The 25414-nt window shown below is 47.8% G+C and overlaps 17 non-coding genes across 17 annotated transcripts; all 17 read right to left on the reverse strand.

The window, feature by feature from the left end:
• Nucleotides 1-760: 760 nt before the first annotated feature.
• On the reverse strand, nucleotides 761-951 carry LOC142692818 (U2 spliceosomal RNA). Its single transcript, XR_012861222.1, has one exon. It is a non-coding gene; the product is annotated as a U2 spliceosomal RNA (small nuclear RNA).
• A 1272-nt stretch (nucleotides 952-2223) lies between these two features.
• Nucleotides 2224-2414, reverse strand: LOC142692819 (U2 spliceosomal RNA). The gene has a single exon (XR_012861223.1). It is a non-coding gene; the product is annotated as a U2 spliceosomal RNA (small nuclear RNA).
• Nucleotides 2415-3690: 1276 nt separating this feature from the next.
• On the reverse strand, nucleotides 3691-3881 carry LOC142692820 (U2 spliceosomal RNA). The gene has a single exon (XR_012861224.1). It is a non-coding gene; the product is annotated as a U2 spliceosomal RNA (small nuclear RNA).
• A 1308-nt stretch (nucleotides 3882-5189) lies between these two features.
• Nucleotides 5190-5380, reverse strand: LOC142692821 (U2 spliceosomal RNA). The gene has a single exon (XR_012861225.1). It is a non-coding gene; the product is annotated as a U2 spliceosomal RNA (small nuclear RNA).
• A 1272-nt stretch (nucleotides 5381-6652) lies between these two features.
• On the reverse strand, nucleotides 6653-6843 carry LOC142692823 (U2 spliceosomal RNA). Its single transcript, XR_012861227.1, has one exon. It is a non-coding gene; the product is annotated as a U2 spliceosomal RNA (small nuclear RNA).
• A 1280-nt stretch (nucleotides 6844-8123) lies between these two features.
• Nucleotides 8124-8314, reverse strand: LOC142692824 (U2 spliceosomal RNA). The gene has a single exon (XR_012861228.1). It is a non-coding gene; the product is annotated as a U2 spliceosomal RNA (small nuclear RNA).
• A 1300-nt stretch (nucleotides 8315-9614) lies between these two features.
• On the reverse strand, nucleotides 9615-9805 carry LOC142692825 (U2 spliceosomal RNA). The gene has a single exon (XR_012861229.1). It is a non-coding gene; the product is annotated as a U2 spliceosomal RNA (small nuclear RNA).
• Nucleotides 9806-11097: 1292 nt separating this feature from the next.
• LOC142692826 (U2 spliceosomal RNA) lies at nucleotides 11098-11288 on the reverse strand. Its single transcript, XR_012861230.1, has one exon. It is a non-coding gene; the product is annotated as a U2 spliceosomal RNA (small nuclear RNA).
• Nucleotides 11289-12584: 1296 nt separating this feature from the next.
• On the reverse strand, nucleotides 12585-12775 carry LOC142692827 (U2 spliceosomal RNA). Its single transcript, XR_012861231.1, has one exon. It is a non-coding gene; the product is annotated as a U2 spliceosomal RNA (small nuclear RNA).
• A 1280-nt stretch (nucleotides 12776-14055) lies between these two features.
• On the reverse strand, nucleotides 14056-14246 carry LOC142692831 (U2 spliceosomal RNA). The gene has a single exon (XR_012861233.1). It is a non-coding gene; the product is annotated as a U2 spliceosomal RNA (small nuclear RNA).
• A 1296-nt stretch (nucleotides 14247-15542) lies between these two features.
• Nucleotides 15543-15733, reverse strand: LOC142692832 (U2 spliceosomal RNA). The gene has a single exon (XR_012861234.1). It is a non-coding gene; the product is annotated as a U2 spliceosomal RNA (small nuclear RNA).
• Nucleotides 15734-17017: 1284 nt separating this feature from the next.
• Nucleotides 17018-17208, reverse strand: LOC142692833 (U2 spliceosomal RNA). Its single transcript, XR_012861235.1, has one exon. It is a non-coding gene; the product is annotated as a U2 spliceosomal RNA (small nuclear RNA).
• Nucleotides 17209-18488: 1280 nt separating this feature from the next.
• LOC142692834 (U2 spliceosomal RNA) lies at nucleotides 18489-18679 on the reverse strand. The gene has a single exon (XR_012861236.1). It is a non-coding gene; the product is annotated as a U2 spliceosomal RNA (small nuclear RNA).
• Nucleotides 18680-19967: 1288 nt separating this feature from the next.
• On the reverse strand, nucleotides 19968-20158 carry LOC142692835 (U2 spliceosomal RNA). The gene has a single exon (XR_012861237.1). It is a non-coding gene; the product is annotated as a U2 spliceosomal RNA (small nuclear RNA).
• Nucleotides 20159-21446: 1288 nt separating this feature from the next.
• LOC142692837 (U2 spliceosomal RNA) lies at nucleotides 21447-21637 on the reverse strand. The gene has a single exon (XR_012861239.1). It is a non-coding gene; the product is annotated as a U2 spliceosomal RNA (small nuclear RNA).
• A 1288-nt stretch (nucleotides 21638-22925) lies between these two features.
• Nucleotides 22926-23116, reverse strand: LOC142692838 (U2 spliceosomal RNA). The gene has a single exon (XR_012861240.1). It is a non-coding gene; the product is annotated as a U2 spliceosomal RNA (small nuclear RNA).
• Nucleotides 23117-24369: 1253 nt separating this feature from the next.
• LOC142692705 (U2 spliceosomal RNA) lies at nucleotides 24370-24560 on the reverse strand. Its single transcript, XR_012861121.1, has one exon. It is a non-coding gene; the product is annotated as a U2 spliceosomal RNA (small nuclear RNA).
• Nucleotides 24561-25414: the final 854 nt, after the last annotated feature.

Consider the following 25414-nt stretch of genomic DNA (forward strand, 5'->3'; position numbering starts at 1 on the left):
AGAGGGCAACACTGCAACAGCCGGCCGCCAGGCTGTCTTTTTTTTGCACAGCTAGTTGCCTCCAGGAGGCCACAAGAGGGAGACAAGGGACTGCAAAATGGAAAATAGGCATCCACCAACTTTACAGACAACTTCTCCTTGCTCCTACAACCTCCATCCTTGCACAGTTTGTTATTCTTCTAGGTAACATAGTAACAAATCCAAATTGCTGCTCTCTTTGTAGGCAAGCAAGGCTTTGTTGCAACTGCAATTCTTACTTCTTCTTGAAATGTAGGGACGACAGTACATTCCATCACATCCATCTAGTGTACACAGGTAGGTCCATTGTGGCGGGCAGGCGAGCGGGCGGGCTGCTTTATTGGCTGTTTGCTGTTCCCCTACTCCACTCCACTATTTGACTGTTGTGCTGCATCAATCAATCAATCAATCAATCAATCAATCAATCAATCAATCAATCAATCAGTGGCTGGCTCAGGTGCAGCTCTTTAACTTACCTAAAAGGGAGGGCGGAGAGAAGACAAGGAAGGTGAATGAGGTGTTCCAATGTGAAATGCCGGAAACACAGAAACACAGACGACACACAACAAGAGGTGGCAATCTATTCATTAATTGCATTTAATCAATGAGCTCATTATCACTCATGCATTGTCCAACAGGTGTTGAAATAATGGGATTAAAAGGGGAGATCCCTTCAGAAAGACAGAAACAATAGCAAAGACAAAAAACACTTTTGGAATCTGCTTTTAGTCAACACATAAGGAAAGGGTGCACCGGTCCTGGAAATACTGCAATACCAGGTCAATGCGTGGAGTGGACAGAGCAAGCTCTATTTCCATCTCCCTGTTCTAAAAATCCATTTAATATATGGTCCCCAGATAGGGGACGTATCAGATATTAAACTGATAAGAACAGATACTACACTTGATCTTAGCCAAAAGGCCGAGAAGCGATAACCCGAACGGGCCGCGCGTTGCCCGAGCCTGCCCGATACTGCTGTTCAGCCCTTGCAGCGATTCAGCCTACTTCTAGGCAATTCCATGGGGCCCTGCAGGCTCACACACTCACAGCTACACGGGAGGTGAATAAAGGCCGGAGAGGAAGCCAGACAGGATTTGCTTCTTTTGCTTGCACCACAATGCAGTGCTGAAAGAGGAGGAATCTACATAAAAACGCCTTCCTGGCAACGCCCAAATGCCCTGCTGCCATGCAGATAAACACTGGCAGCGGCAGCAAGTGCATGCCCACAGCCACCCCTTGTTCCTTCACACCTTGTATCAGCTGTAATCCAGTCCAGTCCAGTGCTGCCTGCTGAGCAGCACTGACCAACACTGCCTGGGCCCAGGCTTTTATCTCTGAGGCCCCATTATGATGTCAGAAAGCTGGCTCTGGAATCCTGAGGGCTCCACTATGACACGTGCAAAGTTCCGTCTGAACTTTATATAAGACGGTGAGGCTCAGTCAGTCACTCAGTGTTGCCTGAGAGGGCAACACTGCAACAGCCGGCCGCCAGGCTGTCTTTTTTTTGCACAGCTAGTTGCCTCCAGGAGGCCACAAGAGGGAGACAAGGGACTGCAAAATGGAAAATAGGCATCCACCAACTTTACAGACAACTTCTCCTTGCTCCTACAACCTCCATCCTTGCACAGTTTGTTATTCTTCTAGGTAACATAGTAACAAATCCAAATTGCTGCTCTCTTTGTAGGCAAGCAAGGCTTTGTTGCAACTGCAATTCTTACTTCTTCTTGAAATGTAGGGACGACAGTACATTCCATCACATCCATCTAGTGTACACAGGTAGGTCCATTGTGGCGGGCAGGCGAGCGGGCGGGCTGCTTTATTGGCTGTTTGCTGTTCCCCTACTCCACTCCACTATTTGACTGTTGTGCTGCATCAATCAATCAATCAATCAATCAATCAATCAATCAGTGGCTGGCTCAGGTGCAGCTCTTTAACTTACCTAAAAGGGAGGGCGGAGAGAAGACAAGGAAGGTGAATGAGGTGTTCCAATGTGAAATGCCGGAAACACAGAAACACAGACGACACACAACAAGAGGTGGCAATCTATTCATTAATTGCATTTAATCAATGAGCTCATTATCACTCATGCATTGTCCAACAGGTGTTGAAATAATGGGATTAAAAGGGGAGATCCCTTCAGAAAGACAGAAACAATAGCAAAGACAAAAAACACTTTTGGAATCTGCTTTTAGTCAACACATAAGGAAAGGGTGCACCGGTCCTGGAAATACTGCAATACCAGGTCAATGCGTGGAGTGGACAGAGCAAGCTCTATTTCCATCTCCCTGTTCTAAAAATCCATTTAATATATGGTCCCCAGATAGGGGACGTATCAGATATTAAACTGATAAGAACAGATACTACACTTGATCTTAGCCAAAAGGCCGAGAAGCGATAACCCGAACGGGCCGCGCGTTGCCCGAGCCTGCCCGATACTGCTGTTCAGCCCTTGCAGCGATTCAGCCTACTTCTAGGCAATTCCATGGGGCCCTGCAGGCTCACACACTCACAGCTACACGGGAGGTGAATAAAGGCCGGAGAGGAAGCCAGACAGGATTTGCTTCTTTTGCTTGCACCACAATGCAGTGCTGAAAGAGGAGGAATCTACATAAAAACGCCTTCCTGGCAACGCCCAAATGCCCTGCTGCCATGCAGATAAACACTGGCAGCGGCAGCAAGTGCATGCCCACAGCCACCCCTTGTTCCTTCACACCTTGTATCAGCTGTAATCCAGTCCAGTCCAGTGCTGCCTGCTGAGCAGCACTGACCAACACTGCCTGGGCCCAGGCTTTTATCTCTGAGGCCCCATTATGATGTCAGAAAGCTGGCTCTGGAATCCTGAGGGCTCCACTATGACACGTGCAAAGTTCCGTCTGAACTTTATATAAGACGGTGAGGCTCAGTCAGTCACTCAGTGTTGCCTGAGAGGGCAACACTGCAACAGCCGGCCGCCAGGCTGTCTTTTTTTTGCACAGCTAGTTGCCTCCAGGAGGCCACAAGAGGGAGACAAGGGACTGCAAAATGGAAAATAGGCATCCACCAACTTTACAGACAACTTCTCCTTGCTCCTACAACCTCCATCCTTGCACAGTTTGTTATTCTTCTAGGTAACATAGTAACAAATCCAAATTGCTGCTCTCTTTGTAGGCAAGCAAGGCTTTGTTGCAACTGCAATTCTTACTTCTTCTTGAAATGTAGGGACGACAGTACATTCCATCACATCCATCTAGTGTACACAGGTAGGTCCATTGTGGCGGGCAGGCGAGCGGGCGGGCTGCTTTATTGGCTGTTTGCTGTTCCCCTACTCCACTCCACTATTTGACTGTTGTGCTGCATCAATCAATCAATCAATCAATCAATCAATCAATCAATCAGTGGCTGGCTCAGGTGCAGCTCTTTAACTTACCTAAAAGGGAGGGCGGAGAGAAGACAAGGAAGGTGAATGAGGTGTTCCAATGTGAAATGCCGGAAACACAGAAACACAGACGACACACAACAAGAGGTGGCAATCTATTCATTAATTGCATTTAATCAATGAGCTCATTATCACTCATGCATTGTCCAACAGGTGTTGAAATAATGGGATTAAAAGGGGAGATCCCTTCAGAAAGACAGAAACAATAGCAAAGACAAAAAACACTTTTGGAATCTGCTTTTAGTCAACACATAAGGAAAGGGTGCACCGGTCCTGGAAATACTGCAATACCAGGTCAATGCGTGGAGTGGACAGAGCAAGCTCTATTTCCATCTCCCTGTTCTAAAAATCCATTTAATATATGGTCCCCAGATAGGGGACGTATCAGATATTAAACTGATAAGAACAGATACTACACTTGATCTTAGCCAAAAGGCCGAGAAGCGATAACCCGAACGGGCCGCGCGTTGCCCGAGCCTGCCCGATACTGCTGTTCAGCCCTTGCAGCGATTCAGCCTACTTCTAGGCAATTCCATGGGGCCCTGCAGGCTCACACACTCACAGCTACACGGGAGGTGAATAAAGGCCGGAGAGGAAGCCAGACAGGATTTGCTTCTTTTGCTTGCACCACAATGCAGTGCTGAAAGAGGAGGAATCTACATAAAAACGCCTTCCTGGCAACGCCCAAATGCCCTGCTGCCATGCAGATAAACACTGGCAGCGGCAGCAAGTGCATGCCCACAGCCACCCCTTGTTCCTTCACACCTTGTATCAGCTGTAATCCAGTCCAGTCCAGTGCTGCCTGCTGAGCAGCACTGACCAACACTGCCTGGGCCCAGGCTTTTATCTCTGAGGCCCCATTATGATGTCAGAAAGCTGGCTCTGGAATCCTGAGGGCTCCACTATGACACGTGCAAAGTTCCGTCTGAACTTTATATAAGACGGTGAGGCTCAGTCAGTCACTCAGTGTTGCCTGAGAGGGCAACACTGCAACAGCCGGCCGCCAGGCTGTCTTTTTTTTGCACAGCTAGTTGCCTCCAGGAGGCCACAAGAGGGAGACAAGGGACTGCAAAATGGAAAATAGGCATCCACCAACTTTACAGACAACTTCTCCTTGCTCCTACAACCTCCATCCTTGCACAGTTTGTTATTCTTCTAGGTAACATAGTAACAAATCCAAATTGCTGCTCTCTTTGTAGGCAAGCAAGGCTTTGTTGCAACTGCAATTCTTACTTCTTCTTGAAATGTAGGGACGACAGTACATTCCATCACATCCATCTAGTGTACACAGGTAGGTCCATTGTGGCGGGCAGGCGAGCGGGCGGGCTGCTTTATTGGCTGTTTGCTGTTCCCCTACTCCACTCCACTATTTGACTGTTGTGCTGCATCAATCAATCAATCAATCAATCAATCAATCAATCAATCAATCAATCAATCAATCAATCAATCAATCAATCAGTGGCTGGCTCAGGTGCAGCTCTTTAACTTACCTAAAAGGGAGGGCGGAGAGAAGACAAGGAAGGTGAATGAGGTGTTCCAATGTGAAATGCCGGAAACACAGAAACACAGACGACACACAACAAGAGGTGGCAATCTATTCATTAATTGCATTTAATCAATGAGCTCATTATCACTCATGCATTGTCCAACAGGTGTTGAAATAATGGGATTAAAAGGGGAGATCCCTTCAGAAAGACAGAAACAATAGCAAAGACAAAAAACACTTTTGGAATCTGCTTTTAGTCAACACATAAGGAAAGGGTGCACCGGTCCTGGAAATACTGCAATACCAGGTCAATGCGTGGAGTGGACAGAGCAAGCTCTATTTCCATCTCCCTGTTCTAAAAATCCATTTAATATATGGTCCCCAGATAGGGGACGTATCAGATATTAAACTGATAAGAACAGATACTACACTTGATCTTAGCCAAAAGGCCGAGAAGCGATAACCCGAACGGGCCGCGCGTTGCCCGAGCCTGCCCGATACTGCTGTTCAGCCCTTGCAGCGATTCAGCCTACTTCTAGGCAATTCCATGGGGCCCTGCAGGCTCACACACTCACAGCTACACGGGAGGTGAATAAAGGCCGGAGAGGAAGCCAGACAGGATTTGCTTCTTTTGCTTGCACCACAATGCAGTGCTGAAAGAGGAGGAATCTACATAAAAACGCCTTCCTGGCAACGCCCAAATGCCCTGCTGCCATGCAGATAAACACTGGCAGCGGCAGCAAGTGCATGCCCACAGCCACCCCTTGTTCCTTCACACCTTGTATCAGCTGTAATCCAGTCCAGTCCAGTGCTGCCTGCTGAGCAGCACTGACCAACACTGCCTGGGCCCAGGCTTTTATCTCTGAGGCCCCATTATGATGTCAGAAAGCTGGCTCTGGAATCCTGAGGGCTCCACTATGACACGTGCAAAGTTCCGTCTGAACTTTATATAAGACGGTGAGGCTCAGTCAGTCACTCAGTGTTGCCTGAGAGGGCAACACTGCAACAGCCGGCCGCCAGGCTGTCTTTTTTTTGCACAGCTAGTTGCCTCCAGGAGGCCACAAGAGGGAGACAAGGGACTGCAAAATGGAAAATAGGCATCCACCAACTTTACAGACAACTTCTCCTTGCTCCTACAACCTCCATCCTTGCACAGTTTGTTATTCTTCTAGGTAACATAGTAACAAATCCAAATTGCTGCTCTCTTTGTAGGCAAGCAAGGCTTTGTTGCAACTGCAATTCTTACTTCTTCTTGAAATGTAGGGACGACAGTACATTCCATCACATCCATCTAGTGTACACAGGTAGGTCCATTGTGGCGGGCAGGCGAGCGGGCGGGCTGCTTTATTGGCTGTTTGCTGTTCCCCTACTCCACTCCACTATTTGACTGTTGTGCTGCATCAATCAATCAATCAATCAATCAATCAATCAATCAGTGGCTGGCTCAGGTGCAGCTCTTTAACTTACCTAAAAGGGAGGGCGGAGAGAAGACAAGGAAGGTGAATGAGGTGTTCCAATGTGAAATACCGGAAACACAGAAACACAGACGACACACAACAAGAGGTGGCAATCTATTCATTAATTGCATTTAATCAATGAGCTCATTATCACTCATGCATTGTCCAACAGGTGCTGAAATAATGGGATTAAAAGGGGAGATCCCTTCAGAAAGACAGAAACAATAGCAAAGACAAAAAACACTTTTGGAATCTGCTTTTAGTCAACACATAAGGAAAGGGTGCACCGGTCCTGGAAATACTGCAATACCAGGTCAATGCGTGGAGTGGACAGAGCAAGCTCTATTTCCATCTCCCTGTTCTAAAAATCCATTTAATATATGGTCCCCAGATAGGGGACGTATCAGATATTAAACTGATAAGAACAGATACTACACTTGATCTTAGCCAAAAGGCCGAGAAGCGATAACCCGAACGGGCCGCGCGTTGCCCGAGCCTGCCCGATACTGCTGTTCAGCCCTTGCAGCGATTCAGCCTACTTCTAGGCAATTCCATGGGGCCCTGCAGGCTCACACACTCACAGCTACACGGGAGGTGAATAAAGGCCGGAGAGGAAGCCAGACAGGATTTGCTTCTTTTGCTTGCACCACAATGCAGTGCTGAAAGAGGAGGAATCTACATAAAAACGCCTTCCTGGCAACGCCCAAATGCCCTGCTGCCATGCAGATAAACACTGGCAGCGGCAGCAAGTGCATGCCCACAGCCACCCCTTGTTCCTTCACACCTTGTATCAGCTGTAATCCAGTCCAGTCCAGTGCTGCCTGCTGAGCAGCACTGACCAACACTGCCTGGGCCCAGGCTTTTATCTCTGAGGCCCCATTATGATGTCAGAAAGCTGGCTCTGGAATCCTGAGGGCTCCACTATGACACGTGCAAAGTTCCGTCTGAACTTTATATAAGACGGTGAGGCTCAGTCAGTCACTCAGTGTTGCCTGAGAGGGCAACACTGCAACAGCCGGCCGCCAGGCTGTCTTTTTTTTGCACAGCTAGTTGCCTCCAGGAGGCCACAAGAGGGAGACAAGGGACTGCAAAATGGAAAATAGGCATCCACCAACTTTACAGACAACTTCTCCTTGCTCCTACAACCTCCATCCTTGCACAGTTTGTTATTCTTCTAGGTAACATAGTAACAAATCCAAATTGCTGCTCTCTTTGTAGGCAAGCAAGGCTTTGTTGCAACTGCAATTCTTACTTCTTCTTGAAATGTAGGGACGACAGTACATTCCATCACATCCATCTAGTGTACACAGGTAGGTCCATTGTGGCGGGCAGGCGAGCGGGCGGGCTGCTTTATTGGCTGTTTGCTGTTCCCCTACTCCACTCCACTATTTGACTGTTGTGCTGCATCAATCAATCAATCAATCAATCAATCAATCAATCAATCAATCAGTGGCTGGCTCAGGTGCAGCTCTTTAACTTACCTAAAAGGGAGGGCGGAGAGAAGACAAGGAAGGTGAATGAGGTGTTCCAATGTGAAATGCCGGAAACACAGAAACACAGACGACACACAACAAGAGGTGGCAATCTATTCATTAATTGCATTTAATCAATGAGCTCATTATCACTCATGCATTGTCCAACAGGTGTTGAAATAATGGGATTAAAAGGGGAGATCCCTTCAGAAAGACAGAAACAATAGCAAAGACAAAAAACACTTTTGGAATCTGCTTTTAGTCAACACATAAGGAAAGGGTGCACCGGTCCTGGAAATACTGCAATACCAGGTCAATGCGTGGAGTGGACAGAGCAAGCTCTATTTCCATCTCCCTGTTCTAAAAATCCATTTAATATATGGTCCCCAGATAGGGGACGTATCAGATATTAAACTGATAAGAACAGATACTACACTTGATCTTAGCCAAAAGGCCGAGAAGCGATAACCCGAACGGGCCGCGCGTTGCCCGAGCCTGCCCGATACTGCTGTTCAGCCCTTGCAGCGATTCAGCCTACTTCTAGGCAATTCCATGGGGCCCTGCAGGCTCACACACTCACAGCTACACGGGAGGTGAATAAAGGCCGGAGAGGAAGCCAGACAGGATTTGCTTCTTTTGCTTGCACCACAATGCAGTGCTGAAAGAGGAGGAATCTACATAAAAACGCCTTCCTGGCAACGCCCAAATGCCCTGCTGCCATGCAGATAAACACTGGCAGCGGCAGCAAGTGCATGCCCACAGCCACCCCTTGTTCCTTCACACCTTGTATCAGCTGTAATCCAGTCCAGTCCAGTGCTGCCTGCTGAGCAGCACTGACCAACACTGCCTGGGCCCAGGCTTTTATCTCTGAGGCCCCATTATGATGTCAGAAAGTTGGCTCTGGAATCCTGAGGGCTCCACTATGACACGTGCAAAGTTCCGTCTGAACTTTATATAAGACGGTGAGGCTCAGTCAGTCACTCAGTGTTGCCTGAGAGGGCAACACTGCAACAGCCGGCCGCCAGGCTGTCTTTTTTTTGCACAGCTAGTTGCCTCCAGGAGGCCACAAGAGGGAGACAAGGGACTGCAAAATGGAAAATAGGCATCCACCAACTTTACAGACAACTTCTCCTTGCTCCTACAACCTCCATCCTTGCACAGTTTGTTATTCTTCTAGGTAACATAGTAACAAATCCAAATTGCTGCTCTCTTTGTAGGCAAGCAAGGCTTTGTTGCAACTGCAATTCTTACTTCTTCTTGAAATGTAGGGACGACAGTACATTCCATCACATCCATCTAGTGTACACAGGTAGGTCCATTGTGGCGGGCAGGCGAGCGGGCGGGCTGCTTTATTGGCTGTTTGCTGTTCCCCTACTCCACTCCACTATTTGACTGTTGTGCTGCATCAATCAATCAATCAATCAATCAATCAATCAATCAATCAATCAATCAATCAATCAATCAATCAGTGGCTGGCTCAGGTGCAGCTCTTTAACTTACCTAAAAGGGAGGGCGGAGAGAAGACAAGGAAGGTGAATGAGGTGTTCCAATGTGAAATGCCGGAAACACAGAAACACAGACGACACACAACAAGAGGTGGCAATCTATTCATTAATTGCATTTAATCAATGAGCTCATTATCACTCATGCATTGTCCAACAGGTGTTGAAATAATGGGATTAAAAGGGGAGATCCCTTCAGAAAGACAGAAACAATAGCAAAGACAAAAAACACTTTTGGAATCTGCTTTTAGTCAACACATAAGGAAAGGGTGCACCGGTCCTGGAAATACTGCAATACCAGGTCAATGCGTGGAGTGGACAGAGCAAGCTCTATTTCCATCTCCCTGTTCTAAAAATCCATTTAATATATGGTCCCCAGATAGGGGACGTATCAGATATTAAACTGATAAGAACAGATACTACACTTGATCTTAGCCAAAAGGCCGAGAAGCGATAACCCGAACGGGCCGCGCGTTGCCCGAGCCTGCCCGATACTGCTGTTCAGCCCTTGCAGCGATTCAGCCTACTTCTAGGCAATTCCATGGGGCCCTGCAGGCTCACACACTCACAGCTACACGGGAGGTGAATAAAGGCCGGAGAGGAAGCCAGACAGGATTTGCTTCTTTTGCTTGCACCACAATGCAGTGCTGAAAGAGGAGGAATCTACATAAAAACGCCTTCCTGGCAACGCCCAAATGCCCTGCTGCCATGCAGATAAACACTGGCAGCAGCAGCAAGTGCATGCCCACAGCCACCCCTTGTTCCTTCACACCTTGTATCAGCTGTAATCCAGTCCAGTCCAGTGCTGCCTGCTGAGCAGCACTGACCAACACTGCCTGGGCCCAGGCTTTTATCTCTGAGGCCCCATTATGATGTCAGAAAGCTGGCTCTGGAATCCTGAGGGCTCCACTATGACACGTGCAAAGTTCCGTCTGAACTTTATATAAGACGGTGAGGCTCAGTCAGTCACTCAGTGTTGCCTGAGAGGGCAACACTGCAACAGCCGGCCGCCAGGCTGTCTTTTTTTTGCACAGCTAGTTGCCTCCAGGAGGCCACAAGAGGGAGACAAGGGACTGCAAAATGGAAAATAGGCATCCACCAACTTTACAGACAACTTCTCCTTGCTCCTACAACCTCCATCCTTGCACAGTTTGTTATTCTTCTAGGTAACATAGTAACAAATCCAAATTGCTGCTCTCTTTGTAGGCAAGCAAGGCTTTGTTGCAACTGCAATTCTTACTTCTTCTTGAAATGTAGGGACGACAGTACATTCCATCACATCCATCTAGTGTACACAGGTAGGTCCATTGTGGCGGGCAGGCGAGCGGGCGGGCTGCTTTATTGGCTGTTTGCTGTTCCCCTACTCCACTCCACTATTTGACTGTTGTGCTGCATCAATCAATCAATCAATCAATCAATCAATCAATCAATCAATCAATCAATCAATCAGTGGCTGGCTCAGGTGCAGCTCTTTAACTTACCTAAAAGGGAGGGCGGAGAGAAGACAAGGAAGGTGAATGAGGTGTTCCAATGTGAAATGCCGGAAACACAGAAACACAGACGACACACAACAAGAGGTGGCAATCTATTCATTAATTGCATTTAATCAATGAGCTCATTATCACTCATGCATTGTCCAACAGGTGTTGAAATAATGGGATTAAAAGGGGAGATCCCTTCAGAAAGACAGAAACAATAGCAAAGACAAAAAACACTTTTGGAATCTGCTTTTAGTCAACACATAAGGAAAGGGTGCACCGGTCCTGGAAATACTGCAATACCAGGTCAATGCGTGGAGTGGACAGAGCAAGCTCTATTTCCATCTCCCTGTTCTAAAAATCCATTTAATATATGGTCCCCAGATAGGGGACGTATCAGATATTAAACTGATAAGAACAGATACTACACTTGATCTTAGCCAAAAGGCCGAGAAGCGATAACCCGAACGGGCCGCGCGTTGCCCGAGCCTGCCCGATACTGCTGTTCAGCCCTTGCAGCGATTCAGCCTACTTCTAGGCAATTCCATGGGGCCCTGCAGGCTCACACACTCACAGCTACACGGGAGGTGAATAAAGGCCGGAGAGGAAGCCAGACAGGATTTGCTTCTTTTGCTTGCACCACAATGCAGTGCTGAAAGAGGAGGAATCTACATAAAAACGCCTTCCTGGCAACGCCCAAATGCCCTGCTGCCATGCAGATAAACACTGGCAGCGGCAGCAAGTGCATGCCCACAGCCACCCCTTGTTCCTTCACACCTTGTATCAGCTGTAATCCAGTCCAGTCCAGTGCTGCCTGCTGAGCAGCACTGACCAACACTGCCTGGGCCCAGGCTTTTATCTCTGAGGCCCCATTATGATGTCAGAAAGCTGGCTCTGGAATCCTGAGGGCTCCACTATGACACGTGCAAAGTTCCGTCTGAACTTTATATAAGACGGTGAGGCTCAGTCAGTCACTCAGTGTTGCCTGAGAGGGCAACACTGCAACAGCCGGCCGCCAGGCTGTCTTTTTTTTGCACAGCTAGTTGCCTCCAGGAGGCCACAAGAGGGAGACAAGGGACTGCAAAATGGAAAATAGGCATCCACCAACTTTACAGACAACTTCTCCTTGCTCCTACAACCTCCATCCTTGCACAGTTTGTTATTCTTCTAGGTAACATAGTAACAAATCCAAATTGCTGCTCTCTTTGTAGGCAAGCAAGGCTTTGTTGCAACTGCAATTCTTACTTCTTCTTGAAATGTAGGGACGACAGTACATTCCATCACATCCATCTAGTGTACACAGGTAGGTCCATTGTGGCGGGCAGGCGAGCGGGCGGGCTGCTTTATTGGCTGTTTGCTGTTCCCCTACTCCACTCCACTATTTGACTGTTGTGCTGCATCAATCAATCAATCAATCAATCAATCAATCAATCAATCAATCAATCAATCAATCAATCAGTGGCTGGCTCAGGTGCAGCTCTTTAACTTACCTAAAAGGGAGGGCGGAGAGAAGACAAGGAAGGTGAATGAGGTGTTCCAATGTGAAATGCCGGAAACACAGAAACACAGACGACACACAACAAGAGGTGGCAATCTATTCATTAATTGCATTTAATCAATGAGCTCATTATCACTCATGCATTGTCCAACAGGTGTTGAAATAATGGGATTAAAAGGGGAGATCCCTTCAGAAAGACAGAAACAATAGCAAAGACAAAAAACACTTTTGGAATCTGCTTTTAGTCAACACATAAGGAAAGGGTGCACCGGTCCTGGAAATACTGCAATACCAGGTCAATGCGTGGAGTGGACAGAGCAAGCTCTATTTCCATCTCCCTGTTCTAAAAATCCATTTAATATATGGTCCCCAGATAGGGGACGTATCAGATATTAAACTGATAAGAACAGATACTACACTTGATCTTAGCCAAAAGGCCGAGAAGCGATAACCCGAACGGGCCGCGCGTTGCCCGAGCCTGCCCGATACTGCTGTTCAGCCCTTGCAGCGATTCAGCCTACTTCTAGGCAATTCCATGGGGCCCTGCAGGCTCACACACTCACAGCTACACGGGAGGTGAATAAAGGCCGGAGAGGAAGCCAGACAGGATTTGCTTCTTTTGCTTGCACCACAATGCAGTGCTGAAAGAGGAGGAATCTACATAAAAACGCCTTCCTGGCAACGCCCAAATGCCCTGCTGCCATGCAGATAAACACTGGCAGCGGCAGCAAGTGCATGCCCACAGCCACCCCTTGTTCCTTCACACCTTGTATCAGCTGTAATCCAGTCCAGTCCAGTGCTGCCTGCTGAGCAGCACTGACCAACACTGCCTGGGCCCAGGCTTTTATCTCTGAGGCCCCATTATGATGTCAGAAAGCTGGCTCTGGAATCCTGAGGGCTCCACTATGACACGTGCAAAGTTCCGTCTGAACTTTATATAAGACGGTGAGGCTCAGTCAGTCACTCAGTGTTGCCTGAGAGGGCAACACTGCAACAGCCGGCCGCCAGGCTGTCTTTTTTTTGCACAGCTAGTTGCCTCCAGGAGGCCACAAGAGGGAGACAAGGGACTGCAAAATGGAAAATAGGCATCCACCAACTTTACAGACAACTTCTCCTTGCTCCTACAACCTCCATCCTTGCACAGTTTGTTATTCTTCTAGGTAACATAGTAACAAATCCAAATTGCTGCTCTCTTTGTAGGCAAGCAAGGCTTTGTTGCAACTGCAATTCTTACTTCTTCTTGAAATGTAGGGACGACAGTACATTCCATCACATCCATCTAGTGTACACAGGTAGGTCCATTGTGGCGGGCAGGCGAGCGGGCGGGCTGCTTTATTGGCTGTTTGCTGTTCCCCTACTCCACTCCACTATTTGACTGTTGTGCTGCATCAATCAATCAATCAATCAATCAATCAATCAATCAATCAATCAGTGGCTGGCTCAGGTGCAGCTCTTTAACTTACCTAAAAGGGAGGGCGGAGAGAAGACAAGGAAGGTGAATGAGGTGTTCCAATGTGAAATGCCGGAAACACAGAAACACAGACGACACACAACAAGAGGTGGCAATCTATTCATTAATTGCATTTAATCAATGAGCTCATTATCACTCATGCATTGTCCAACAGGTGTTGAAATAATGGGATTAAAAGGGGAGATCCCTTCAGAAAGACAGAAACAATAGCAAAGACAAAAAACACTTTTGGAATCTGCTTTTAGTCAACACATAAGGAAAGGGTGCACCGGTCCTGGAAATACTGCAATACCAGGTCAATGCGTGGAGTGGACAGAGCAAGCTCTATTTCCATCTCCCTGTTCTAAAAATCCATTTAATATATGGTCCCCAGATAGGGGACGTATCAGATATTAAACTGATAAGAACAGATACTACACTTGATCTTAGCCAAAAGGCCGAGAAGCGATAACCCGAACGGGCCGCGCGTTGCCCGAGCCTGCCCGATACTGCTGTTCAGCCCTTGCAGCGATTCAGCCTACTTCTAGGCAATTCCATGGGGCCCTGCAGGCTCACACACTCACAGCTACACGGGAGGTGAATAAAGGCCGGAGAGGAAGCCAGACAGGATTTGCTTCTTTTGCTTGCACCACAATGCAGTGCTGAAAGAGGAGGAATCTACATAAAAACGCCTTCCTGGCAACGCCCAAATGCCCTGCTGCCATGCAGATAAACACTGGCAGCGGCAGCAAGTGCATGCCCACAGCCACCCCTTGTTCCTTCACACCTTGTATCAGCTGTAATCCAGTCCAGTCCAGTGCTGCCTGCTGAGCAGCACTGACCAACACTGCCTGGGCCCAGGCTTTTATCTCTGAGGCCCCATTATGATGTCAGAAAGCTGGCTCTGGAATCCTGAGGGCTCCACTATGACACGTGCAAAGTTCCGTCTGAACTTTATATAAGACGGTGAGGCTCAGTCAGTCACTCAGTGTTGCCTGAGAGGGCAACACTGCAACAGCCGGCCGCCAGGCTGTCTTTTTTTTGCACAGCTAGTTGCCTCCAGGAGGCCACAAGAGGGAGACAAGGGACTGCAAAATGGAAAATAGGCATCCACCAACTTTACAGACAACTTCTCCTTGCTCCTACAACCTCCATCCTTGCACAGTTTGTTATTCTTCTAGGTAACATAGTAACAAATCCAAATTGCTGCTCTCTTTGTAGGCAAGCAAGGCTTTGTTGCAACTGCAATTCTTACTTCTTCTTGAAATGTAGGGACGACAGTACATTCCATCACATCCATCTAGTGTACACAGGTAGGTCCATTGTGGCGGGCAGGCGAGCGGGCGGGCTGCTTTATTGGCTGTTTGCTGTTCCCCTACTCCACTCCACTATTTGACTGTTGTGCTGCATCAATCAATCAATCAATCAATCAATCAATCAATCAATCAATCAATCAATCAATCAATCAGTGGCTGGCTCAGGTGCAGCTCTTTAACTTACCTAAAAGGGAGGGCGGAGAGAAGACAAGGAAGGTGAATGAGGTGTTCCAATGTGAAATGCCGGAAACACAGAAACACAGACGACACACAACAAGAGGTGGCAATCTATTCATTAATTGCATTTAATCAATGAGCTCATTATCACTCATGCATTGTCCAACAGGTGTTGAAATAATGGGATTAAAAGGGGAGATCCCTTCAGAAAGACAGAAACAATAGCAAAGACAAAAAACACTTTTGGAATCTGCTTTTAGTCAACACATAAGGAAAGGGTGCACCGGTCCTGGAAATACTGCAATACCAGGTCAATGCGTGGAGTGGACAGAGCAAGCTCTATTTCCATCTCCCTGTTCTAAAAATCCATTTAATATATGGTCCCCAGATAGGGGACGTATCAGATATTAAACTGATAAGAACAGATACTACACTTGATCTTAGCCAAAAGGCCGAGAAGCGATAACCCGAACGGGCCGCGCGTTGCCCGAGCCTGCCCGATACTGCTGTTCAGCCCTTGCAGCGATTCAGCCTACTTCTAGGCAATTCCATGGGGCCCTGCAGGCTCACACACTCACAGCTACACGGGAGGTGAATAAAGGCCGGAGAGGAAGCCAGACAGGATTTGCTTCTTTTGCTTGCACCACAATGCAGTGCTGAAAGAGGAGGAATCTACATAAAAACGCCTTCCTGGCAACGCCCAAATGCCCTGCTGCCATGCAGATAAACACTGGCAGCGGCAGCAAGTGCATGCCCACAGCCACCCCTTGTTCCTTCACACCTTGTATCAGCTGTAATCCAGTCCAGTCCAGTGCTGCCTGCTGAGCAGCACTGACCAACACTGCCTGGGCCCAGGCTTTTATCTCTGAGGCCCCATTATGATGTCAGAAAGCTGGCTCTGGAATCCTGAGGGCTCCACTATGACACGTGCAAAGTTCCGTCTGAACTTTATATAAGACGGTGAGGCTCAGTCAGTCACTCAGTGTTGCCTGAGAGGGCAACACTGCAACAGCCGGCCGCCAGGCTGTCTTTTTTTTGCACAGCTAGTTGCCTCCAGGAGGCCACAAGAGGGAGACAAGGGACTGCAAAATGGAAAATAGGCATCCACCAACTTTACAGACAACTTCTCCTTGCTCCTACAACCTCCATCCTTGCACAGTTTGTTATTCTTCTAGGTAACATAGTAACAAATCCAAATTGCTGCTCTCTTTGTAGGCAAGCAAGGCTTTGTTGCAACTGCAATTCTTACTTCTTCTTGAAATGTAGGGACGACAGTACATTCCATCACATCCATCTAGTGTACACAGGTAGGTCCATTGTGGCGGGCAGGCGAGCGGGCGGGCTGCTTTATTGGCTGTTTGCTGTTCCCCTACTCCACTCCACTATTTGACTGTTGTGCTGCATCAATCAATCAATCAATCAATCAATCAATCAATCAATCAATCAATCAGTGGCTGGCTCAGGTGCAGCTCTTTAACTTACCTAAAAGGGAGGGCGGAGAGAAGACAAGGAAGGTGAATGAGGTGTTCCAATGTGAAATGCCGGAAACACAGAAACACAGACGACACACAACAAGAGGTGGCAATCTATTCATTAATTGCATTTAATCAATGAGCTCATTATCACTCATGCATTGTCCAACAGGTGTTGAAATAATGGGATTAAAAGGGGAGATCCCTTCAGAAAGACAGAAACAATAGCAAAGACAAAAAACACTTTTGGAATCTGCTTTTAGTCAACACATAAGGAAAGGGTGCACCGGTCCTGGAAATACTGCAATACCAGGTCAATGCGTGGAGTGGACAGAGCAAGCTCTATTTCCATCTCCCTGTTCTAAAAATCCATTTAATATATGGTCCCCAGATAGGGGACGTATCAGATATTAAACTGATAAGAACAGATACTACACTTGATCTTAGCCAAAAGGCCGAGAAGCGATAACCCGAACGGGCCGCGCGTTGCCCGAGCCTGCCCGATACTGCTGTTCAGCCCTTGCAGCGATTCAGCCTACTTCTAGGCAATTCCATGGGGCCCTGCAGGCTCACACACTCACAGCTACACGGGAGGTGAATAAAGGCCGGAGAGGAAGCCAGACAGGATTTGCTTCTTTTGCTTGCACCACAATGCAGTGCTGAAAGAGGAGGAATCTACATAAAAACGCCTTCCTGGCAACGCCCAAATGCCCTGCTGCCATGCAGATAAACACTGGCAGCGGCAGCAAGTGCATGCCCACAGCCACCCCTTGTTCCTTCACACCTTGTATCAGCTGTAATCCAGTCCAGTCCAGTGCTGCCTGCTGAGCAGCACTGACCAACACTGCCTGGGCCCAGGCTTTTATCTCTGAGGCCCCATTATGATGTCAGAAAGCTGGCTCTGGAATCCTGAGGGCTCCACTATGACACGTGCAAAGTTCCGTCTGAACTTTATATAAGACGGTGAGGCTCAGTCAGTCACTCAGTGTTGCCTGAGAGGGCAACACTGCAACAGCCGGCCGCCAGGCTGTCTTTTTTTTGCACAGCTAGTTGCCTCCAGGAGGCCACAAGAGGGAGACAAGGGACTGCAAAATGGAAAATAGGCATCCACCAACTTTACAGACAACTTCTCCTTGCTCCTACAACCTCCATCCTTGCACAGTTTGTTATTCTTCTAGGTAACATAGTAACAAATCCAAATTGCTGCTCTCTTTGTAGGCAAGCAAGGCTTTGTTGCAACTGCAATTCTTACTTCTTCTTGAAATGTAGGGACGACAGTACATTCCATCACATCCATCTAGTGTACACAGGTAGGTCCATTGTGGCGGGCAGGCGAGCGGGCGGGCTGCTTTATTGGCTGTTTGCTGTTCCCCTACTCCACTCCACTATTTGACTGTTGTGCTGCATCAATCAATCAATCAATCAATCAATCAATCAATCAATCAATCAGTGGCTGGCTCAGGTGCAGCTCTTTAACTTACCTAAAAGGGAGGGCGGAGAGAAGACAAGGAAGGTGAATGAGGTGTTCCAATGTGAAATGCCGGAAACACAGAAACACAGACGACACACAACAAGAGGTGGCAATCTATTCATTAATTGCATTTAATCAATGAGCTCATTATCACTCATGCATTGTCCAACAGGTGTTGAAATAATGGGATTAAAAGGGGAGATCCCTTCAGAAAGACAGAAACAATAGCAAAGACAAAAAACACTTTTGGAATCTGCTTTTAGTCAACACATAAGGAAAGGGTGCACCGGTCCTGGAAATACTGCAATACCAGGTCAATGCGTGGAGTGGACAGAGCAAGCTCTATTTCCATCTCCCTGTTCTAAAAATCCATTTAATATATGGTCCCCAGATAGGGGACGTATCAGATATTAAACTGATAAGAACAGATACTACACTTGATCTTAGCCAAAAGGCCGAGAAGCGATAACCCGAACGGGCCGCGCGTTGCCCGAGCCTGCCCGATACTGCTGTTCAGCCCTTGCAGCGATTCAGCCTACTTCTAGGCAATTCCATGGGGCCCTGCAGGCTCACACACTCACAGCTACACGGGAGGTGAATAAAGGCCGGAGAGGAAGCCAGACAGGATTTGCTTCTTTTGCTTGCACCACAATGCAGTGCTGAAAGAGGAGGAATCTACATAAAAACGCCTTCCTGGCAACGCCCAAATGCCCTGCTGCCATGCAGATAAACACTGGCAGCGGCAGCAAGTGCATGCCCACAGCCACCCCTTGTTCCTTCACACCTTGTATCAGCTGTAATCCAGTCCAGTCCAGTGCTGCCTGCTGAGCAGCACTGACCAACACTGCCTGGGCCCAGGCTTTTATCTCTGAGGCCCCATTATGATGTCAGAAAGCTGGCTCTGGAATCCTGAGGGCTCCACTATGACACGTGCAAAGTTCCGTCTGAACTTTATATAAGACGGTGAGGCTCAGTCAGTCACTCAGTGTTGCCTGAGAGGGCAACACTGCAACAGCCGGCCGCCAGGCTGTCTTTTTTTTGCACAGCTAGTTGCCTCCAGGAGGCCACAAGAGGGAGACAAGGGACTGCAAAATGGAAAATAGGCATCCACCAACTTTACAGACAACTTCTCCTTGCTCCTACAACCTCCATCCTTGCACAGTTTGTTATTCTTCTAGGTAACATAGTAACAAATCCAAATTGCTGCTCTCTTTGTAGGCAAGCAAGGCTTTGTTGCAACTGCAATTCTTACTTCTTCTTGAAATGTAGGGACGACAGTACATTCCATCACATCCATCTAGTGTACACAGGTAGGTCCATTGTGGCGGGCAGGCGAGCGGGCGGGCTGCTTTATTGGCTGTTTGCTGTTCCCCTACTCCACTCCACTATTTGACTGTTGTGCTGCATCAATCAATCAATCAATCAATCAATCAATCAATCAATCAATCAATCAATCAGTGGCTGGCTCAGGTGCAGCTCTTTAACTTACCTAAAAGGGAGGGCGGAGAGAAGACAAGGAAGGTGAATGAGGTGTTCCAATGTGAAATGCCGGAAACACAGAAACACAGACGACACACAACAAGAGGTGGCAATCTATTCATTAATTGCATTTAATCAATGAGCTCATTATCACTCATGCATTGTCCAACAGGTGTTGAAATAATGGGATTAAAAGGGGAGATCCCTTCAGAAAGACAGAAACAATAGCAAAGACAAAAAACACTTTTGGAATCTGCTTTTAGTCAACACATAAGGAAAGGGTGCACCGGTCCTGGAAATACTGCAATACCAGGTCAATGCGTGGAGTGGACAGAGCAAGCTCTATTTCCATCTCCCTGTTCTAAAAATCCATTTAATATATGGTCCCCAGATAGGGGACGTATCAGATATTAAACTGATAAGAACAGATACTACACTTGATCTTAGCCAAAAGGCCGAGAAGCGATAACCCGAACGGGCCGCGCGTTGCCCGAGCCTGCCCGATACTGCTGTTCAGCCCTTGCAGCGATTCAGCCTACTTCTAGGCAATTCCATGGGGCCCTGCAGGCTCACACACTCACAGCTACACGGGAGGTGAATAAAGGCCGGAGAGGAAGCCAGACAGGATTTGCTTCTTTTGCTTGCACCACAATGCAGTGCTGAAAGAGGAGGAATCTACATAAAAACGCCTTCCTGGCAACGCCCAAATGCCCTGCTGCCATGCAGATAAACACTGGCAGCGGCAGCAAGTGCATGCCCACAGCCACCCCTTGTTCCTTCACACCTTGTATCAGCTGTAATCCAGTCCAGTCCAGTGCTGCCTGCTGAGCAGCACTGACCAACACTGCCTGGGCCCAGGCTTTTATCTCTGAGGCCCCATTATGATGTCAGAAAGCTGGCTCTGGAATCCTGAGGGCTCCACTATGACACGTGCAAAGTTCCGTCTGAACTTTATATAAGACGGTGAGGCTCAGTCAGTCACTCAGTGTTGCCTGAGAGGGCAACACTGCAACAGCCGGCCGCCAGGCTGTCTTTTTTTTGCACAGCTAGTTGCCTCCAGGAGGCCACAAGAGGGAGACAAGGGACTGCAAAATGGAAAATAGGCATCCACCAACTTTACAGACAACTTCTCCTTGCTCCTACAACCTCCATCCTTGCACAGTTTGTTATTCTTCTAGGTAACATAGTAACAAATCCAAATTGCTGCTCTCTTTGTAGGCAAGCAAGGCTTTGTTGCAACTGCAATTCTTACTTCTTCTTGAAATGTAGGGACGACAGTACATTCCATCACATCCATCTAGTGTACACAGGTAGGTCCATTGTGGCGGGCAGGCGAGCGGGCGGGCTGCTTTATTGGCTGTTTGCTGTTCCCCTACTCCACTCCACTATTTGACTGTTGTGCTGCATCAATCAATCAATCAATCAATCAATCAATCAATCAATCAATCAATCAATCAGTGGCTGGCTCAGGTGCAGCTCTTTAACTTACCTAAAAGGGAGGGCGGAGAGAAGACAAGGAAGGTGAATGAGGTGTTCCAATGTGAAATGCCGGAAACACAGAAACACAGACGACACACAACAAGAGGTGGCAATCTATTCATTAATTGCATTTAATCAATGAGCTCATTATCACTCATGCATTGTCCAACAGGTGTTGAAATAATGGGATTAAAAGGGGAGATCCCTTCAGAAAGACAGAAACAATAGCAAAGACAAAAAACACTTTTGGAATCTGCTTTTAGTCAACACATAAGGAAAGGGTGCACCGGTCCTGGAAATACTGCAATACCAGGTCAATGCGTGGAGTGGACAGAGCAAGCTCTATTTCCATCTCCCTGTTCTAAAAATCCATTTAATATATGGTCCCCAGATAGGGGACGTATCAGATATTAAACTGATAAGAACAGATACTACACTTGATCTTAGCCAAAAGGCCGAGAAGCGATAACCCGAACGGGCCGCGCGTTGCCCGAGCCTGCCCGATACTGCTGTTCAGCCCTTGCAGCGATTCAGCCTACTTCTAGGCAATTCCATGGGGCCCTGCAGGCTCACACACTCACAGCTACACGGGAGGTGAATAAAGGCCGGAGAGGAAGCCAGACAGGATTTGCTTCTTTTGCTTGCACCACAATGCAGTGCTGAAAGAGGAGGAATCTACATAAAAACGCCTTCCTGGCAACGCCCAAATGCCCTGCTGCCATGCAGATAAACACTGGCAGCGGCAGCAAGTGCATGCCCACAGCCACCCCTTGTTCCTTCACACCTTGTATCAGCTGTAATCCAGTCCAGTCCAGTGCTGCCTGCTGAGCAGCACTGACCAACACTGCCTGGGCCCAGGCTTTTATCTCTGAGGCCCCATTATGATGTCAGAAAGCTGGCTCTGGAATCCTGAGGGCTCCACTATGACACGTGCAAAGTTCCGTCTGAACTTTATATAAGACGGTGAGGCTCAGTCAGTCACTCAGTGTTGCCTGAGAGGGCAACACTGCAACAGCCGGCCGCCAGGCTGTCTTTTTTTTGCACAGCTAGTTGCCTCCAGGAGGCCACAAGAGGGAGACAAGGGACTGCAAAATGGAAAATAGGCATCCACCAACTTTACAGACAACTTCTCCTTGCTCCTACAACCTCCATCCTTGCACAGTTTGTTATTCTTCTAGGTAACATAGTAACAAATCCAAATTGCTGCTCTCTTTGTAGGCAAGCAAGGCTTTGTTGCAACTGCTATTCTTACTTCTTCTTGAAATGTAGGGACGACAGTACATTCCATCACATCCATCTAGTGTACACAGGTAGGTCCATTGTGGCGGGCAGGCGAGCGGGCGGGCTGCTTTATTGGCTGTTTGCTGTTCCCCTACTCCACTCCACTATTTGACTGTTGTGCTGCATCAATCAATCAATCAATCAATCAATCAATCAATCAATCAATCAATCAATCAGTGGCTGGCTCAGGTGCAGCTCTTTAACTTACCTAAAAGGGAGGGCGGAGAGAAGACAAGGAAGGTGAATGAGGTGTTCCAATGTGAAATGCCGGAAACACAGAAACACAGACGACACACAACAAGAGGTGGCAATCTATTCATTAATTGCATTTAATCAATGAGCTCATTATCACTCATGCATTGTCCAACAGGTGTTGAAATAATGGGATTAAAAGGGGAGATCCCTTCAGAAAGACAGAAACAATAGCAAAGACAAAAAACACTTTTGGAATCTGCTTTTAGTCAACACATAAGGAAAGGGTGCACCGGTCCTGGAAATACTGCAATACCAGGTCAATGCGTGGAGTGGACAGAGCAAGCTCTATTTCCATCTCCCTGTTCTAAAAATCCATTTAATATATGGTCCCCAGATAGGGGACGTATCAGATATTAAACTGATAAGAACAGATACTACACTTGATCTTAGCCAAAAGGCCGAGAAGCGATAACCCGAACGGGCCGCGCGTTGCCCGAGCCTGCCCGATACTGCTGTTCAGCCCTTGCAGCGATTCAGCCTACTTCTAGGCAATTCCATGGGGCCCTGCAGGCTCACACACTCACAGCTACACGGGAGGTGAATAAAGGCCGGAGAGGAAGCCAGACAGGATTTGCTTCTTTTGCTTGCACCACAATGCAGTGCTGAAAGAGGAGGAATCTACATAAAAACGCCTTCCTGGCAACGCCCAAATGCCCTGCTGCCATGCAGATAAACACTGGCAGCGGCAGCAAGTGCATGCCCACAGCCACCCCTTGTTCCTTCACACCTTGTATCAGCTGTAATCCAGTCCAGTCCAGTGCTGCCTGCTGAGCAGCACTGACCAACACTGCCTGGGCCCAGGCTTTTATCTCTGAGGCCCCATTATGATGTCAGAAAGCTGGCTCTGGAATCCTGAGGGCTCCACTATGACACGTGCAAAGTTCCGTCTGAACTTTATATAAGACGGTGAGGCTCAGTCAGTCACTCAGTGTTGCCTGAGAGGGCAACACTGCAACAGCCGGCCGCCAGGCTGTCTTTTTTTTGCACAGCTAGTTGCCTCCAGGAGGCCACAAGAGGGAGACAAGGGACTGCAAAATGGAAAATAGGCATCCACCAACTTTACAGACAACTTCTCCTTGCTCCTACAACCTCCATCCTTGCACAGTTTGTTATTCTTCTAGGTAACATAGTAACAAATCCAAATTGGCAACTGCAATTCTTACTTCTTTTTGAAATGTAGGGACGACAGTACATTCCATCACATCCATCTAGTGTACACAGGTAGGTCCATTGTGGCGGGCAGGCGAGCGGGCGGGCTGCTTTATTGGCTGTTTGCTGTTCCCCTACTCCACTCCACTATTTGACTGTTGTGCTGCAATCAATCAATCAATCAATCAATCAATCAATCAATCAATCAATCAATCAGTGGCTGGCTCAGGTGCAGCTCTTTAACTTACCTAAAAGGGAGGGCGGAGAGAAGACAAGGAAGGTGAATGAGGTGTTCCAATGTGAAATGCCGGAAACACAGAAACACAGACGACACACAACAAGAGGTGGCAATCTATTCATTAATTGCATTTAATCAATGAGCTCATTATCACTCATGCATTGTCCAACAGGTGTTGAAATAATGGGATTAAAAGGGGAGATCCCTTCAGAAAGACAGAAACAATAGCAAAGACAAAAAACACTTTTGGAATCTGCTTTTAGTCAACACATAAGGAAAGGGTGCACCGGTCCTGGAAATACTGCAATACCAGGTCAATGCGTGGAGAGGACAGAGCAAGCTCTATTTCCATCTCCATGTTCTAAAAATCCATTTAATATATGGTCCCCAGATAGGGGACGTATCAGATATTAAACTGATAAGAACAGATACTACACTTGATCTTAGCCAAAAGGCCGAGAAGCGATAACCCGAACGGGCCGCGCGTTGCCCGAGCCTGCCCGATACTGCTGTTCAGCCCTTGCAGCGATTCAGCCTACTTCTAGGCAATTCCATGGGGCCCTGCAGGCTCACACACTCACAGCTACACGGGAGGTGAATAAAGGCCGGAGAGGAAGCCAGACAGGATTTGCTTCTTTTGCTTGCACCACAATGCAGTGCTGAAAGAGGAGGAATCTACATAAAAACGCCTTCCTGGCAACGCCCAAATGCCCTGCTGCCATGCAGATAAACACTGGCAGCAGCAGCAAGTGCATGCCCACAGCCACCCCTTGTTCCTTCACACCTTGTATCAGCTGTAATCCAGTCCAGTCCAGTGCTGCCTGCTGAGCAGCACTGACCAACACTGCCTGGGCCCAGGCTTTTATCTCTGAGGCCCCATTATGATGTCAGAAAGCTGGCTCTGGAATCCTGAGGGCTCCACTATGACACGTGCAAAGTTCCGTCTGAACTTTATATAAGACGGTGAGGCTCAGTCAGTCACTCAGTGTTGCCTGAGAGGGCAACACTGCAACAGCCGGCCGCCAGGCTGTCTTTTTTTTGCACAGCTAGTTGCCTCCAGGAGGCCACAAGAGGGAGACAAGGGACTGCAAAATGGAAAATAGGCATCCACCAACTTTACAGACAACTTCTCCTTGCTCCTACAACCTCCATCCTTGCACAGTTTGTTATTCTTCTAGGTAACATAGTAACAAATCCAAATTGCTGCTCTCTTTGTAGGCAAGCAAGGCTTTGTTGCAACTGCAATTCTTACTTCTTCTTGAAATGTAGGGACGACAGTACATTCCATCACATCCATCTAGTGTACACAGGTAGGTCCATT

Source organism: Rhinoderma darwinii (genome assembly GCF_050947455.1).
Source record: "Rhinoderma darwinii isolate aRhiDar2 chromosome 5 unlocalized genomic scaffold, aRhiDar2.hap1 SUPER_5_unloc_40, whole genome shotgun sequence".
Lineage (NCBI taxonomy): Eukaryota > Metazoa > Chordata > Amphibia > Anura > Rhinodermatidae > Rhinoderma > Rhinoderma darwinii.